Source organism: Erythrolamprus reginae, chromosome 2 (genome assembly GCF_031021105.1).
Source record: "Erythrolamprus reginae isolate rEryReg1 chromosome 2, rEryReg1.hap1, whole genome shotgun sequence".
In the NCBI taxonomy this organism is placed as follows: Eukaryota; Metazoa; Chordata; class Lepidosauria; order Squamata; family Dipsadidae; genus Erythrolamprus; species Erythrolamprus reginae.
This window is the reverse complement of record NC_091951.1, coordinates 7,736,978-7,743,775: the sequence shown is the minus strand read 5'-3', so window position 1 is coordinate 7,743,775 and position 6,798 is coordinate 7,736,978.

Below are 6,798 nucleotides of genomic sequence, written 5' to 3'. Positions count from 1 at the left end.
AAGAAAGGCAAGGGGGCACACCTCCCTTTTCTTTCTTCAAAAGACACCCTTTCAGTGACTCTGCAAGCACTCCGTTCTCCTAGCTTTGTTAATGCAAACTGTTTCCCTCTCCAAGCCGCCCCTCCCTTTTCTTTCTTCAAAAGACACCCTTTCAGTGCCTCTGCAAGCACTCCGTTCTCCTAGCTTTGTTAATGCAAACTGTTTCCCTCTCCAAGCTGCCCCTCCCTTTTCTTTCTTCAAAAGACACCCTTTCATTGCTTCTGCAAGCACTCCGTTCTCCTAGCTTTGTTAATGCAAACTGTTTCCCTCTCCAAGCCGCCCCTCCCTTTTCTTTCTTCAAAAAAGAAAAAAAAAAGAAACCCCTTCATCCCAGCAGCAGTGGCTTGCATTTGTAAGGGTTCATATCTCGAAAAGTTCGTTAGAAGAGGCGTTTGTAAGACGAGGTAACACGAGGATAAAAGTTGTCCCTGATTAGCTGAATCAAGGCTAAAAAATAAATCAGATAAAATTTATAATTGGTAGGTTTTCCACTGACCAGTTTGCAAACTTCTGTGCCACTTTCAAAAATGAAGTATCTCCTTAGACTACAGACATTTTACACTTCTGAATTATATAGTTATATAGTTACCCTCCTAATGCAAAAGAATAGAATTGCGTTATACACTGCATAGTTATTGGCCTCTGTCTGAATTACGGTATTTCACATTGATTGATATTAAAGAAGATCATAGTTCTTTATTAGCGAAAAGTGCAGATGAGGAGGACGGTGACCTAGAAATCCAATTAATAATAATAATAATAATAATAATAATAATAATAATAATAATAATGATGATGTTTTGCTCCTGGTGGAATCTGCTGATGAAGGCTCCTCTGACCAAGAAGACATGAGTGACAGGGAGGAGGTGAATGTGGCAGACAGCTCAGAAGGAGATCAATTATCTAGGTCCTCCTTGGATTCGGAACAAGAGTTAATGATACAGCCACGCATGCGGAGAGCGATTCATAGGCAGCAACAACTGAGAGATTATTATCAAAGAAAATGAGGCCACCTGTGATTGGGTGGGGCTGTGGTCATTAGTGAGGCTGCTATAAAGAGCAGCCTGTGGGTTTGGCCATTGTGGAGGATTATATGATCGTTGTGTTTTGTGCCTGCTTTGCTGACTTTGACATTTGTGTGATGATTTTTCACCAGTTTGAAACTAAACCAGAGCAAAGTGTGTTTCACTTTGTGAAAGAAGAAGGACTGTGAATTGCCTCACAGCTGCAAGCTAAGTATCTCAGAACTGATAAGGGACTTGTACAAATTACCAGTTTGTTTGGAGATGAGTGCTCTTTGCTATACAAAAAGAGTGCTTAGTTTATTTGAATTTTTGGTATAAAGAACATTGTTTTGAATTTTCAAACGTGTGTATGTCTGAAATTGTATCTGTGCATTTTCGGGAGGATTCTACCAGAGAGCTCGACAGAACAAATAATAATAATAATAATAATAATAATAATAATAATAATAATAATAATAACAACAACAATAATAGTAGTAGTAGTAGTAGTAGTAGTAGTAGTAGCAGTAGTAGTAGTAGTAGTAGCAGTAGTAGTAGTAGTATGGCAGAGAGGGCTTGGTTCCCTGCATTTGGCACCAATTGAAGATTCTAAATTCATTTCATGGATAAACTCGTGTAAAATATATTACAGTAGTCGAATCCAGTGGTGTCTAGGGCATGACTGTATGTGAGTATAGCCTTCCAATCTAGGAATGAATGCAACTGACATACCATATGAAGCTTTGCAAAAGCCCTGTTAAGCCACAAATGCCTCTTGCAGTTCGAGAAAGAGTTGTGAATCTAAGGGAACTTGTACTGTGCGTGTTGGTGGAATCCAATGGTATAGACCAGTGATAGCAAACCATTTTGGGTTCATGTGCCAAAAGGAGGGGAACATGGTGTGTGTGTGTGTTCATGTGCATGCATGCTCACATCCATAATTCCATGCACAGGTGACCCCCCCCCTTCCCAGCATGTGATGACATGCTTGTTTTTCACTCTCCCCAGGCTTCAGAGCCTTTATATGAGCCTGGGGACAGTGGAAAGGGGCTCCCAAACACACACGTAGGCCCTCTAAAGGCTGGAAACATTCCATTTGGACCAGAAGGCCGGGGTTTTTTGCTCTTCCCAGGCTCCAGAGTCTTTCTAGGAGCCTGGGGAGACTGAAAATTGCCCCCCACCCCCAACCGAGGTCCTCCAGAAGCCAGAAATGGTTTATTTCAAGTTGGGAAATGGGACATTTTTTTCCCTCTGGAGAATGGGGAAGGCTGTTTCCACCCTCACCAGGCTCCTAGAAAGGCTCTGGAGCTTGGGGAGAACACAAAATGGGCCTTCCCTGCCCCCTCTGGACACTGGAAACAGCCTGTTTTCCAACCACCAGTAGGCCCAGAAGGCTGGCACCCGCATGCGTACTGGACCTGAACTTGCATGCCCACCTATATTGTTCAATGTGCCACGTTTGGCACATGTGCCATAGGTTGGCCATCATGGGTATAGACCTAGACCTAGCAGGCCCCAAAACCTGAAGCTACTCTGGAGCTTGGGGAGAATACAAAATGGGCCTTCCCCACCCCCTCTAGAGACTGGAAACATAAAGTGACCAGATTTTAAGATTGGGAAAGAGGGACACCATTGGGGGGGGGGGGGGGCGCTAAAAAAAGTTTAGCCAAAAAAAAATAGCAAAAAAGATTTCTCTCTCTCTTCCTCCCTCTTTTTCTCTCTTCCTTCCTTCCTGTTGCTTTCTCTCTCCATCCTTCTCTCTTTCTCTCTTCCTTCCTTCATCTCTTTTTGCTTTCTTTCTCTCTCTCTTCCTTCCTCCCTCTGTCTTTCTCTCTCCCTCCTTCCATCCCCCCTGTCTCGTTCTCTCTCTCCCTCTTACTTTCTTTCTGTTTCTCTCTTCCTTCCTCTTTCTCTCCCTCCCTCCTGTTGTACATACTCCTGATCAGATGGAGGACGATGAAGAAATTGAGGATACAGATAGTGTTTATGAATTAGTGGTGGGCCCGGGGTTACAGGTAGTAGAACAGGTGGGAGGCCAGCCACAGGATGGGGCTACGAGTACAGGATCTGTTGTTGTTGTTGTTGTTGTTGTTATTATTATTATTATTATTATTATTATTAGTAGTAGTAGTAGTAGTAGTAGTAGTAGTAGTAGTATTCCTGAATGGATCCTTTAAGAAGAAGAGAAGAAATTTCTTTTAAACTTATCAAACAACAATGATTCTTCTCTGGGTGGACTTTTTTATGGAAAACCTCTACTGAAGTTCTTCCCACACTCCATGCATTGATCTGGTTTCTCTTTCATAAGGATTCTTTCATGGGAAGTGGGGTTACTTTTCATGTGGGCTATAACCCAGAGAATTAGGTTGTTGGACAATCTCAAAAGCAATAATATATTTATGTTCACACTAAAATGAAATGAAAACATTGAGAGCTCCCAGAGCAAAACCAAGACCTAGAGGATGAAAACAAAATGAAGGAGATTCATGCTAAATATTTCCTGACTGAAAGATTGCTTAAACATAGAACTCTCTGTGTAGGATAATGATAGGAAGGGGAGTTTTCCCTTAATTGAATTTGTGATTTCATCCATCTCTACACACCTATATATTTTGTCAATAATTAGGCTTTCTGATGGGATCTGTTCATTTTTCCACATTTGCGCTAGCGATATTCTAGAACAAAAATTAAAGAATCAGAACGACCATGGTTCAAATGGCATGAATGGATTCAAAAGAAAAACTAAAAATGTTACAATACAAAGTATCAGTATATATAGAAAAAATAACAAATACCTTACGAATGTCAACAAAGAGCAAACATTTTCCCTCTTTCCTTTTATCTCAAAGATGTATTATATCAATGATATATATAATTGAATGTATACTATTAAATTAAAGATATAAAGAAATGAATGATATATACAAAAAATAATAGAGATGGAAAAAGATCTGTAAAACTTAAACAAAACATGTGAGAAATATTTTTGAAAACAATAAAGAAACTTATGAAAAAAAAAAGGAAGGGGAGTTTTCCCAATGAGGCCTGAACAGTCAGACTACATGCCCTACAAGATTCCTTCTGATTAATTCATTCTGTAATTCTGTGGATTGGGCACATCCTCCCATCTCATTCACTTAAACTTTGAAAACTCCATGTGGGATTTCCAAAACCAGATAGAGCCCTACAGAGCTCAAGGCGATGCTCTGTTCTTCACATCAACAAGATCACAATGACTTGCTCATTCCCTTATGTCACTTCTCTAGGGAGGGTTTCCAAAGTGAAGGTTGCATATCAGTCTCCAGAAAAACACAACAGCATAAAATGACCTATTATATGACAAATGCTCAAGATCTACAATCGCAATGAACATCTGGGATAGTGCTAAAGAATTCTCTATGTCCCTTTTAATGTAATGCATTTCAGGGAATCGTTGTTTCCTCCTTCAGATTGTATCTGAGAAGAAGAGAAGCTACAAGGCAGGAGACTGGATCAGGCAGATAAATGGTTTCCCTGCTTTTCCTTCTCCTGCTGCTTCCTCACGCAGCTGATGGGAAGCTTGGTTTGAAATGTCGTCTGAACCTGAAGGGGAGTGAAGCTGACCCACTAAATTATTACAAGCCAGGAGACCTTCTTCTGGGTGGGGTTATTGGGGAAACCAGAACATCCTTCCTCCCATACGATTTCAGCAGCAGCCCCTCTGCAAAGGTGTATGGGTAGGTACAATGAAACTGCTTTCCTCTGGTCATTTCTAATTTGCAGATTTCTAGGTATATGACTGCACTATTTCAGTGCCCTATATCATCTATTGCTGTCTTCTTGTATTGGGGAAAGATGAGTAGGTGTAGAATTAACAAGGCATAGTTGTAACACTCCTTTAAATGCTCTGTCCTACACATTGGGAAGAAGAATCTGAACTCCAAATACGAATTGAATAATCAAATTATCACAGATAATCCCCACTCGGTTAAAGACCTGGGTATACTAATAACAAAAGATTTAAGTGCCAAAGCCCACTGCAACAACATAGCCAAGAAGGCTTCAAGAGTTATAAACCTAATCCTATGTAGCTTCTTCTCTGGCAATCTCACACTACTTACCAGAGCTTACAAAACTTTTGCCAGACCCATCCTCGAATACAGCTCATCTGTTTGGAACCCATATCGCATCTCAGACATTAACACCCTTGAAAATGTCCAAAGATACTTCACCAGAAGAGCCCTTCACTCCTCCACTCGAAATAGAATACCCTATGAGACTAGACTTTCAATCCTGGGCCTAGAAAGCTTAGAACTAAGACGCCTTAAACAAGATCTAAGTATTGCCCACAATATTAACCGCTTGTAAAACTTGTAAAAAATATGACTTCATTAACCGAGTTGTCGAAACGTGGAACTCATTACCGGACTCCATAGTGTCATCCCAAAACCCCCAACACTTTACCCTTAGATTATCTACGGTTGACCTATCCAGATTCCTAAGAGGTCAGTAAGGGGCGAGTACAAGTGCACTAGAGTGCCTTCCATCCTCTGTCCTATTGCTTTCCTATATGACCTATAAAGCCCTTCATGGCATCGGACCAGAATATCTCCGAGACCGCCTTCTGCCGCACGAATCGCAGCGACCGGTTAGGTCCCACAGAGTTGGCCTTCTCCAGGCCCCGTCCACTAAGCAATGTCGTTTTGTGGGACCCAGGGGAAGAGCCTTCTCTGTGGCAGCCCCGGCCCTTTAGAATCAACTCCCCCCTGGAGATTAGAGCTGCCCCCACACTCCTTGTCTTTCGTAAATTACTCAAGACCCATCTATACCGCCAGGCATGGGGAAGTTGAGACACCTTTCCCCCAGGCTTTTTTATATTTATGTTTGGGTATGTATATGTTGTTTGCTTTTTAAAATATGATAGGGTTTTATGTGCTTTTTAATATTAGATTTGTTTTTCGCTGGAATATTGTTTTTATTATTGTTGTGAGCCACCCCGAGTCTTCAGAGAGGGGCGGCATACAAATCTAATTGAATTGAATTGAATTGAATTCAACATGGAAAAAGGAGTGCAGCCTCTTCTGGCTGGAACAAGGCAATGGTGCTGTTGCAGTGGGAGGGATAGGTGGGCAGTCCAAGCAGGTCAATGTGTGGTGGCAATGGCTGGAAGACATGGGAGCGAAGCACTAGTTGCATTTGTGTGTCATTAGCATTCCACCTTCATCATGGTATATTTGTTGCAGCTGGTGATGCTAAGGCAGCCCTTGTCTCCCGCTACTTGGGGCTTGTATTTGTATTTATTAGACCAGAATATCTCCGGGACCGCCTTCTGCCGCACGAATCCCAGCGGCCGGTTAGGTCCCACAGAGTTGGCCTTCTCCAGGTCCCGTCGACTAAGCAATGTCGTTTGGTGGGACCCAGGAGAAGAGCCTTCTCTGTGGCGGCCCGGACCCTCTGGAACCAGCTCCCCCCAGATATCAGAGTTGCCCCCACCCTCTTTGCCTTTCGCAAGTTCCTTAAAACCCACCTCTGTCGTCAGGCATGGGGGAATTGAAATTTCCCTTCCCCCTAGGCTTATAGAATTTATACATGGTATGCTAGTATGTATGAGTGGTTTTTTAAATTGGGGTTTTTTAGATTGTTTTTAATATTAGATTTGTTTACATTGTCTTTTTATATTGTTGTTAGCCGCCCCGAGTCTTCGGAGAGGGGCGGCATACAAATCTAATAAATAATAATAATAATAATAATGGTCCCTTCCAACTCTAACAATAAA